The sequence below is a fragment of the Trachypithecus francoisi genome, unplaced genomic scaffold (assembly GCF_009764315.1).
Source record: "Trachypithecus francoisi isolate TF-2019V2 unplaced genomic scaffold, Tfra_2.0 Lachesis_group17, whole genome shotgun sequence".
In the NCBI taxonomy this organism is placed as follows: domain Eukaryota; kingdom Metazoa; phylum Chordata; class Mammalia; order Primates; family Cercopithecidae; genus Trachypithecus; species Trachypithecus francoisi.
In genome coordinates, this window is record NW_022681462.1 from 71220178 (window position 1) to 71232313 (window position 12136).

General features: G+C 40.8%; 1 protein-coding gene and 1 pseudogene across 6 annotated transcripts in view; one reads left to right on the plus strand and one right to left on the minus strand.

Annotated features, from left to right (window-relative positions):
- STRN (striatin) overlaps positions 1 to 12136 on the plus strand; it is a 139753-nt gene that overhangs the window by 78722 nt on the left and 48895 nt on the right. The window lies entirely within an intron of this gene.
- On the minus strand, positions 6416 to 6918 carry LOC117062476 (annotated as a pseudogene).

Genomic DNA, 12136 nt, shown 5'->3' on the forward strand with positions numbered 1-12136 from the left:
TTGGGGAAACTTCCACAGCATAGATCATTCTAGTATGGAGACATTATCGCTATCAAGTTATTTAACAGAACAAAGGTACACTTTTTTTTTTGAGATGGAGTCCAGCTCTGTTACCCAGGCTAGAGTACAGTGCGGCAATCTTGGCTCACTGCAGCCTCCGCCTCCCAGGTTCAATCTGTTCTTCTACCTCAGCCTCCCAGGTAGTTCGGATTACGGGTGCCCACGACCATGCCCAGCTAATTTTTGTATTTTTAGTAGAGACGGGGTTTTGCCATGTTGGCCAGGCTGGTCTTGAACTCCTGACCTCGGGGTGATCCACCTGCCTCGACCTCCCAAAGTGCTAGGTTTGCAGGCATGAGCCACTGTGCCTGGCCCAATGGCACACTTTCTGAAGAAAGTAATTGAATCGACTTAAGGTAGGATTGTGATAAATCCTTCAAAATAAAAGTGATTAATTTCATCAGATGTATGTTTATTTGTGAGAGAGAGAGAGAGACAGAGACAGAGATTGAAAATGAAAGAAATTTTCTCTTGAGATTGAAGAATTTCATTATTTAATTAGTTTACACTCTGTGTACTACATTTTCCTTGGAGCTTTTCTTTTTTTTGAGATAAAGTGTCACTCTGATGCCCAGACTGGAGCATAGTGGCTTGAATACAACAAACTACACCTTCAACCTCCTGGGCTCAAGTGATCACAGGTGTGCACCATTACGCCTGGCAACTGTTTTTGGTGTTTTTTTTTTTTTTTTTTTTTTTTGAGACGGAGTCTCGCTCTATCACCCAGGCTGGAGTACAGTGGCTGGATCTCAGCTCACTGCGAGCTCCGCCTCCCGGGTTTACGCCATTCTCCTGCCTCAGCCTCCCGAGTAGCTGGGACTACAGGCACCCGCCACCTCGCCCGGCTAGTTTTTTGTATTTTTTAGTAGAGACGGGGTTTCACGCTGTTAGCCAGGATGGTCTCGATCTCCTGACCTCGTGATCCGCCCGTCTCGGCCTCCCAAAGTGCTGGGATTACAGGCTTGAGCCACCGCGCCCGGCCTGTTTTTGGTTTTTAGTAGAGACAAGATCTTGCCATGTCACCCAGGCTGGTCTCAAAATGGGTTTAAGTGATCCTCCTATCTTGGTCTCCCAAAATGCTGGAATTAGAGATATGAGCCACCACTCTCAGCCTCATTGGAGCTCTTCTTTGGGGCCAACCTAACTATGTTGAACTTTAAATTTTGAATATTTTATTCTTTAAAAAAATTGATAAAGTTGGCTGGGTGGCTCAGACCTGTGATCTCAGGACTTTGGGAGGCCAAGGTGGGAGGATTGCTTGAGTCAAGACGTTCGAGACCAGGCTGGGCAACATGGCAAAACCCTATCTCTACAAAAAAATACAAAAATTAACTGGGCATGGTGGCGTGTGCCTGTAGTCCCAGCTGCTTGGGATGCCAAGGTGCGAGGATCATTTGAGCCTGGGGAGGTTGAAGTGAGCCATGATCAAGCCATGCCAGCCTGAGTGACGGAGTAAGACCCTGTCTCATAAAAAAGGGATAAAGTTATTTTCACACTTGTAATTTTTTGTCTGCTACACCGTATAGTTCTGCTGATTACCTAATATGACTTCCTACTTTCAAGGTTTTCTTTCAACCCTAAAGCAAAATTTTAAGGATATTTCATCTTCGATTTTGAAGTTATATTTTTACTATGTGTCATATACATTTCACTTAAAACAAGAGCACACATTTTTCTTATGAAGGGTTTAGGAAACTAGTTTTCAAAAAAACTAAATATATTGGGGAAAAGTAAGTGACAAAATCTTTCTTTTTGTTTAGCTATTCTGGCACATTAACTGTTGGTCTCCTGCTCTTTAATTGACAAATCTACAAATTAGATTACATTAAGACCTGTTAAGGGAGGACTAGGAAATTTTTTGCTTCTTTGAGGAAAAGGAATGGGTAATTGGTTTCTCTCCTTATTTATTTATTTCTTTTTGAGATGGAGTTCTGCTTTTGTTGCCTAGGCCTGAGTGCAATGGCACTCTCGGCTCACTGCAACCTCTGCCTCCCGGGGCGGCTTCAGCCTCCCTAGTAGCTGGGATTACAGGCACCTGCCACCATGCCTGGCAAATTTTTGTATTTTTAGTAGAGATGGGGTTTCGCCATTTTGGCCAGGCTGGTCTCGAACTCCTGACCTCCAGTGATCCACCCACCTCAGCCTCCCAAAGTGCTGGGATTACAGGCTTGAGCCACAGCACCCAGCCGGTTTCTCTGTTTGTTTGTTTGTTTATTTATTTATTTTTGAGATGGAGTCTCGCTGTCTCCCAGGCTGCAGTGCAGTGGCACGGTCTCGGCTCACTGTAAGCTCCACCTCCTGGGTTCACACCATTCTTCTGCCTCAACCTCCCCAGTAGCTGGGACTACAGGTGCCTGCCACCATGCCCGGCTAATTTTTTGTATTTTTAGTAGAGACGGGGTTTCACTGTATTAGCCAGGATGGTCTCGATCTCCTGACCTCATGATCCACCTGCCTTGGCCTCCCAAAGTGCTGGGATTACAGGCGTGAGCCACTGTGCCCAGCCCGCTTTCTCTGTTTTTAAAGTGTAGAGCATATTTTGCATTTATAGGTAGGTAACTTCTATAGTATTCACATATCCACAAGGTAAATATGACTAACATAGTAATCTTTCACAGTTCATGACAGCAAGAATTTACTAAACCTTGTGAAAAATAATTAATTTGTATTTAACACATTTTGAAATTAAACATTATTTAGCATTCTTTAATGTTTGGCTGAAAAATTTTTCTTAAGTTTTTCTGCCACTGAGAAGGTAGAGTCCTTATACAGAGGAAATAGGATTACATGCTATAATTTGGTATTGTAATTTACTTTTTCAGGATTGTGCTTTGGCATAGGGGAAAGGTGAGAGGCAAACATACAGAAGGTTACCTTATTTCCATTTCCCTGTTTTCAAATAGTTTACAAGAGTCTTTGGTTTTGAATCTGCAAAAAGTTGTTTGCAATTTTCTGACACCTCACAATGAGATTTTAGAATGTATTGATTTGTTAAATGTCAAATTATATTTATTTCAATACAAATTAATGGCATAGAGATGTGATTGTATAGAAGACTTAGCTAAGACATGCTAAAGTATTAATGAGAAAATAGTTGGATTTTTTTGTTTTTTTGAGACAGAGTCTTGCTCTGTTGCCCAGTTTGGAGTATAGTGGCGCAATCTCGGCTCGCTGCAAGCTCCATCTCCCCGGTTCACGCCATTCTCCTGCCTCAGCCTCCCGAGTAGCTGGTACTACAGGTGTGCACCACCAAGCCCAGCTAATTTTTGTACTTTTAGTAGAGACTGGGCTTCGCCTCCTTGGCCAGGATGATCTTGAACTCCTGAACTCGGGTGATCCGCCTGCCTCAGCCTCCCAAAGTACTGGGATTACAGGCGTGAGCCACTGTGCCCGGCCGAGATTCAGAATTTTGACATTAAAGTTTTCCAATTTATGTTAAATTTAAATAAGGCTGGGCGCAGTGGCTCATACTTGTAATCTCAGCGACTCCAGAGTCTGAAGCGGGAGGATAACTTGAACCCAGGAGTTCCAGACCAGCCTGGGAGATATGGTGAGACCCCATCTCTGAATGAATGAATGAATGAATGAATGACATATTTTTGCCCATATTTGAGAATTTTAACTAAAACAGAAAATTACACTAAATGATACTATTGATGAATATTGCTTTTATTTATTTACTTATTTATTAATAAAAAAATAGAGATGGGTTTCACTATATTGCCCAGGCTAGTCTCTAACTCCTGGGCTCAAGTGATCTTCCTACCTCAGCCTCCCAAAGTGCTAGAATACAAGTTGAGCCACTGTGCCCAGCCAAATGTTTTCTGGTTGATTGGTTGGTTGGTTGGTTTTGAGACAGAGTCTCACACTGTTGCCTGACTGGAGCGCAGTGGTGCGATCTCAGCTCACTGCAACCTCTGCTTCCAGGGTTCAAGCAATTCTCTTACCTCAGCCTCCCAAGCATCTGGGATTACAGGTGCCCGCCACCACCCCCAGCTAATTTTTTGTAGTTTTATTAGAGATGGGGTTTCACTGCATTTGCCAGGCTGGTCCCAGACTCCTGACCTTGTGATCTGCAAATATTCAAATACTCTTAAGTTTATATTTAGATTTTCATGAAGATATTTAGGATAAGATTTATGGTTTGTGTTGCTTTTCACCCACTGAAATTTAAGAACATTTGCTAGATTGAAAAGACCTTAATGGCTTAATATTTGGGCAAGTATTTATTTGTTGGGAGAATGTAATGTATCGTTTTGATATTATTTTTTGTTTATCTTTATATGAAAACTTCCACTAAGTTTTCTTAAAAGATGAACCCATGTTTTTTTATTTGAAATAGACGTTCCTTTAAGTTAATATTTCATCCATAAAGATAAAAGTAGCTCCAAACATGATATAAAATTGTTTTAGGCCAGGCGCAGTGGCTCAAGCCTGTAATCCCAGCACTTTGGGAGGCCGAGACGGGCGGATCACGAGGTCAGGGGTTCGAGACCATCCTGGCTAACACGGTGAAACCCCATCTCTACTAAAAAATACAAAAAGCTAGCCGGGCGAGGTGGCTGGCGCCTGTAGTCCCAGCTACTCGGGAGGCTGAGGCAGGAGAATGGCGTAAACCCGGGAGGCGGAGCTTGCAGTGAGCTGAGATCTGGCCACTGCACTCCAGTCCGGGTGACAGAGCGAGACTCCGTCTCAAAAAAAAAAAAAAAAAAAAAAAATTGTTTTATAGAATTTATTATTTAGATGTAGATACACCACATTATGAACTTTTCATCTACTTTTATTTAAACAGCTATATTAAATAGATATTTTTTCTTTTCTTTTTTACTGTTCTTCACCATAGGATATTTATTCATTTTTATGACCTTAAAAAAGTTGTTGGCCAGGTGCAGTGGCTCACGCCTGTAATCCCAGCACTTTGGGAGGCCAAGGCGGGCAGATCACGAGATCGGGAGATCGAGACCATCCTGGCTAACACGGTTAAACCCGTTTCTGCTAAAAATACAAAAAATTAGCCGAACGTTGTGGCACACGCCTGTAGTCCCAGCTACTCGGGAAGCTGAGGCAGGAGAATCGCTTGAACCTGGGAGGTGGAGGTTGCGCACCACTGCACTCCAGCCTGGGCGCGAGAGCGAGACTCTGTCTCAAAAAAAAAAGTTGTTTAATTTTTCCTGTAAAAATTTTGTGCATAGATCATTAAAAGTACTCTTAGCTTTTTTGCTATTCAAAGCAGTGCTATATTGAAATTATATTTTTAATTGTCTGTAACATATGTAAAGAAATCTTACTTAGAGTTGTATATTGACTTTTTATACAGGCATTAAGGCTTATAGCCAGGACAGATATCCCACTGAGTTGCAGCAGCAGGGTCTGGCTATGTTTATGCTTTATTGCTGGCACCTGACATTTTTCATTGTTTTTCTTTCTAAGCTCAGCAGTGTGTTTACTTTTTTTTTTTTTTTCTCTGATACCAAGTCTCACTCTGTCACCCAGGCTGGAGTGCAGTGGCATGATCCCAACTCACTGCAACCTCCCGGGTTCAAGCAATTCTCATGCCTCAGCCTCCTGAGTAGCTGGGACTACAGGTGTGCGCCACCACACCCGGCTAATTTTTGTATTTTTAGTAGAAGCAGGGTTTCACCATGTTGGCCAGGCTGGTCTTGAAATTCCTGACATCAGGTGATCTGCCCACCTCAGCCTTCCAAGGTGCTGGAATTACAAGCATGAGCCACTGCTCCCAGCCTTGTATTTACTTTTTTAAAGTTAAGTTTTATATTATGTTCTTCCCAGAAGAGGATAGGGATCTGTTGGTTTGGGTCCAACCTTTCATGATGTTTGAACTTGAATTCTCCGTATGAATTTTAAAATCATTTCTTCATGTTGCATGAATAACTGAAGATTTGATTTGTTTCCCATATATGTAAATAATTTGCAGCCAATTGTTATCTTTTCAATATTGAGTGGTCTCCTCAAAAAGATTTAAGTCCCAAATTATACAGATTACCCTGTTTATAAATAGTATTTTTTTGGTTGGTTGTTTGTTTTTTTTCTTTTTCAACTTTTATTTTAGTTTTGGGAGTACATTTGCAGGTTTGTTACTTGGTTGTATTGTGTGATGATGCAGTTTAGGATATGAATGATATCGTCACCCATGTACTGAGCATAGTACCCTTACTTACCAGTTGGTTTTTCAGCCTTTACTACCCTTCCTGCCTCCCGCGTCTAGTAGTCCCCAGTGTCTTTGTTGCTGTCTTTATGTCCATAAGTACCTACTGTTCAGCTCCGAATTGTAAGTGAGTATTTGGTTTTCTGTTTCTGTTTTTTTTTCAGCCCAGAGGTCTTTTATTTATTTATGTTTTTAACACCTATTATGCCATGAATTCATAGGGAATAGGTTCCAGCAGCTCAGGCTCCTTCCCATTGGTCCTCACAAAGTGTGCTTCTCTGGGTGGAGCAGGCTGGCGCTTCAGCTGAACCCAGGTACCTTTCTCTTTGGCTTCTTTCTTTTTCTGATCATTTTCCTTCACGCGTTTCAGGAAGCTATCTCGGCTCTTAGAGTGCTTAATGTGCTCAATACGCACATTAATTCTCTTGGCAAGAATCTTGCCCTTGTTTGTTTACAACAATGCCAACAGCGTGCTGGGTAACGTTGTAGACTCTCCCAGTTTTGCCATGGTAACACTTGTGGGGCATTCCTTTTTGAACAGTACCCATTCCCTTGATGTCTACAATATCACCTTTTTTATAGATTCGCATATACGTGGCCAAAGGAACAACTCCATGTTTCCTAAAAGGCCTAGAGAACATATATCGGGTGCCTCTCTTTCCCTTTGTGTTCGTCATTTTGGCGAATTACTGGAAGATGGCGGTTCCGGCCAAAAGGCTTCTGTTTCTATGTTAATTTACTTGGGATAAATACAGATTCTCATATACCTTTAAGAACTAGAACACAGGCTATAAGACTGGAACACAGGTATTACTTCTGTCCAACTGTTACTTAGTGTGTTTTGCTTAAAATGAAGAACTTCTTTTTTTTTACATTTTTAGTTATACACGTTAGAAATACTAATTAAATCCCTGTTTTTTTTGGTATGTTTCTTCTCTGAAGGAAAAATGAAAGAATTCTAAAGCCAAAATGAAAAAAAAGTAAGATATCTTTTCCTTCTCTCATTCCTTTAAAAATTTTGTTGAAATTTTTCCTCCTTCACGATTGCTTGGTTATTATATGTAGTGACTGATAAGAAAACTCTGTTAGGTAAGTTAAGGAAAAGGTTTCCTAATGTTTTTAACAAACTAAAATAGATTTTTTGTAACCTTTTTTTCCATCTGAGACATTATACAATAAAATTGACTTGTGCTTGCCTCAAGGAGATGTTCTTCCTCTGTAAATATTGAGCAATCCCAGTAGCACAAGGTCTAGAAGAGATATTTTGTTATGTTGCTAATTTTTCTGCCTTGCATTCAGGGTAGACTTCAACCTCCCCCCGCCCCCTGCTTAGTTATCACAAACCATTATAATAAGGGCATTTGTTGAATCTCTTTTTTTTTTTTTTTTTGATGGAGTTCTCACTCTGTCACCTAGGCTAGAGTGCAGTGGCACGATCTTGGCTCACTGCAATCTCCGCCTCCTGGGTTCAAGCAGTTCCCCTGCCTCAGCCTTCCGGAGTAGCTGGGATTACAGGTGCCTTCCACCACGCCTGAGTATTTTTTGTATTTTAGTGGAGACGGTGTTTCACCATGTTGGTCAGGCTGGTCTCGAACTCCTGACCTCAAATGATCCGCCCGCCTCAGCCTCCCAAAGCTGAGGGATTACAAGCATGAGCCACCAGGCCTGGCCCATTTGTTGAATCTTTTAATGACTCTTTTTGTTGAGGTGTTAAGTAAGTTACTTAAGTAAGGTTGACTGTCTATCCCTGATGTGAAATTTGAAATCCGAAATGCTCCAAATTCTGAAACTTGTTGAGCACTGACATGATACTTAAAGAAAATATGCATTGGAGCATTTTGGATTTTGGATTTTTGGATTGGGGGGTGCTGAACCAGTATAATACAAATATTCCAAAATCCAAAATAATTTGAAATCCGAAATACTTCTAGTCCCAAGCATTTCGGGAAAGGGATAGTCACTTGTAGTGTATTATTTTGCTTTTATATTGGAGCTTCCTATGAGAGGAAGAAACTGATTGTATTTCTAAGTCCAGCTGACTTCTTCTTGCCCTTTGGATTCAGTTGAAAATTACTTTCTAGGATGATTGGTAGGTTCATTTGCCCCAGAATCATTAAAAAATAGTTTTCTGGGCCGGGCGCAGTGGCTCACGCCTGTAATCCCAGCGCTGTGGGAGGCCAAGGTGGGTGGATCACCTAAGGTCAGGAGTTTGAGACCAGCCTGGCCAACCTGGTGAAACACTGTCTCTGCTAAAAATACAAAAATTAGTTGGGCATTATGGCGGGTGCCTGAAATCCCAGCTACTTGGGAGGCTGAGGCAAGAGAATCACTTGAACCTGGGAGGCAGAGGTTGCAATGAGCCGAGATTGCACCATTGCACTCCAGCCTGGGCAACAGAGCGAGACTCTGTCTCAAAAAAAAAAAAAGAAAGTTTTCTTGTGCATTGATAATATTGACAATAGTAACTTTATAACCATAGCACACAATAAATTTTTCTTATGCCTTTACTTTTCCTTAAACCGTGTAAATTTTCCATTACCTTCGGGGACTCTGTCATGGTACCAATGGCACTTCTTTCCTTTTTTTGTAGCAAATAATTGAAGAATTATCTAAGATACTTATTTAGTCATTGAAGAATACAGTGGCTATCTAGTGACTGGCTTTTCTTTCAAGAAGGCAGGTCTGGAAACCAAAGGGAAGTTAAAGTGAAACAGGCCTCTATTCTGTCTTATTCCCTGCTGAGCTTGTGTATCAAGTTACTCATATTTTAGGCAAGTCCACCAACATAGCTGCATCTGCCGTGCCGCACTGAGGTCTTTCTGTGAGGTATCACACATCTGCATAGATATACTTGGTTGTTTTAATTGTGACTCATATAGCAAGGGTACCGGAGGTTGGTTTTTCCCAAGGACAGCTGCACTGTTCCTTGTATAACTTCCTTTACTTTAATGTATGATTCATAGCTCAATGTATTATATGATACATGTGTGTACATTTTACTTAGCCTACTATATGAGTCACATGTGTGACTGTTCTCACAACTGAGTTTTCTGGATAGTTCTGTTAGTGAGCATGAGTAAATGGAATCTTTCAGTTTACTGGAGATTTCTTTACCAGTCGTTTGACTTGTGTGTTTTAGAATTTTATAATTCAGATTCAAAGGGTTCACTTTTAACAAATTAACAAAAACTAGATTGCAAAACTTGTCTAATTGAGTGAACATTTAAACCATTTTAAGGGTTCACTCCATCTCTCTTCTACTGTACTCCCTCCCCGCTCCACCAAAAAAAAAAGAGGAATATGCTTAGGTTCAGAATCTGGCTAGATTCTCGCAAGCAAAAAGATTTTACCGTACATCTTCCATGATTATTATTGTTTTTATGAGTCTAGTAAGATTATAAGGCTACATTTTAACTTCAAAAACCTGAAGGCATTCTGCGGACCCAAAAGCCATCTAGTTTAATTTATTATTAAGACTTGATTGATGAAAATTAACATTTTTAATTGTTACGTCTTTCTGGGAAGATAAAGAATGTTTTTCCTATTGATAGATTATAGTTAAGTGTGTAAAAGTGTTGTTTAAAGTGATTTTTAATAGTATTATATTCAGAGGCCCAGGAAACAGTTGTCTAAACTGGATTGAAACTCAAATTGTTAAAAACAGATTTCTGTTTATTATGGTTCACTTTGGTTTACTCCGATCATTCATTCAACAAATACTGATCAAGTGCTTTCTATTTGCCAGGTTTTCTAGGTAAAGATCCTTATGCTTCTGGTGCTTACATTCAACTAAGAGGATATAGTATGTCAGAAGGTGATAAATGCTTTGGAAAGTAGAAAAAGTACAGAGTAAGGGAGATAGGGAGAGCTCAGGTCAGTGTAGGGTAGAGAGGGCAGTTTACAATTCAAAATAGAGTGGTTAGCTGGGTGCGGTGGCTCATGCCTGTAATCCCAGCACTTTGGGAGACTGAGGTGGGAAGATTGCTTGAGCTCAGGAGTTTGAGACCAGCCTGGGCAATGTAGCGAGACTTCATCTCTACAAAAAATTTTTTAAAAATTAGCTGGGCATGGTGGTACACACCTGTTGTCCCAGCTACTTGCGGGGCAGAGGTGGGAGGATTGCTTGAGCCCAGGAGGTCAAGTCTGCAGTGAGTTGAGATTGTGACAGTGCACCCCAGCTGGTTTGATAGAATGAGATCCTGCCTCCAAAATAAATAAATAAATATGTGTGTGTATATATATTTAAGTTAAAAACCTATAAAATATAGTGGCCATGAGAAGCCCCATTGAGAAGGTAACAACTGAGTAAAAGACATGATGAGGGAATTGGCCATCTGGGGAAGAAGTGTTCAGGAAGAAGAAAGCCAGCACAAATGCCCTAAGATAGCAGCATCCCTGGCATGCCTGAGAAATTTAAGGGAGCCAGAGTAGCTACAGCAGAGTGATACTAGGGAGAATGTAGTAAGAAATGACCAGATCATCTTGGGCCATGTAGACCAGTGGTGAGATGGGGAGCCATGGGAGGGATTTGAGCAAGAAGGGTGACATGATATTTTATTCTAAACTATCACTGGCTGCTACGTTGAGAATGGACTACACAAGGAAACCAGTGTTGATAATAGACTTGGGGGAGGGGAAGCAATTATTGCAGTAATCCTAGCAAGAGATCATAGTGGTCAGAGAAGTAGTAGATATGCTGAGAAGCCAGATTCTGAAATTTGTGAAGGTAGAGAAAATAGTTTTTCCTGATATATTTAATGTGGTGTGGGAAAGAATGGGTATTGCTGTGAGCAAGTGCACATATAGAGTTGTCATCAAATAAGGTGGGGAACCCTTTGGATGGAACAGATTGGATGGGGAGAGAGGTTGGGTGTTTGGTTTTGTATGTTTGCTTTGAGGTATCTATTAGACTTCCTAATGGAAATGTAGAATGAGCAGTTGGAGATATCAGTCTTGGTTCAAGCTAGCATTCTGAGTTAACATTTACATAGCATTATATAGTATTTATGTTGTTTTATAGTAAATATAAATATATAACATTCTTTAAATTTTCTTCTCTTGAAATAGTGACAATTGATTATTGATTTTCTTTACTACTAGAAGCTGTTTCCTGTTTTAAGAATGTATAAACTTAACATCACTTAAATTGTAAATTTTAAATGAAGGGTGATTAATACGTTTTTAACAAATGCTATGTATTAAGCCTGTAAAATAAAAATTATCACTTTTTTTTTTTTTTTTCTTTGAGATGGAGTCTCGCTCTGTTGCCCAGGCTGGAGTGCAGTGGTGCAATCTTGGCTCACTGTAAGCTCTGTCTCCTGGGTTCACGCCATTCTCCTGCCTCAGCCTCCTGAGTAGCTGGGACTACAGGCGCCTGCCACCTCACCTGGCCAATTTTTTGTATTTTTAGTAGAGACGGGGTTTCACTGTGTTAGCCAGGATGGTCTCCATCTCCTGACCTCGTGATCCGCCCACCTCGGCCTCCCAAAGTACTGGGATTACAGGCGTGAACCACCGCGCCTGGCAATTATCACTTATTGATGAACACATGGCAAAAATATCAAATTCTTTAAAAGATCATTAGAGTTTATTTTGTACAATCTCTAAATAATAATTTTCTCTCATCACATAAATTAATACAAAGTATCTTTTTGTGTTAGTCCTAGTGGAATTCTGAAAACGAGAAGTTCTGTTTTTGTTTGTTTGTTTTTTGAGACAGAGTTTTGCTCTTGTTGCCTAGGCGGGAGTGCGGTGGCACAATCTCAGCTCATTGCAACCTCCGCCTCCTGGGTTCAGGAGAGTCTCCTGCCTCAGCCTCCCAAGTAGCTGGGATTACAGGCATGAGGTACCCATGCCCGGCTAATTTTGTATTTTTTTACTAGAAATGTTGTTTCACCATTTGGTCAGGCT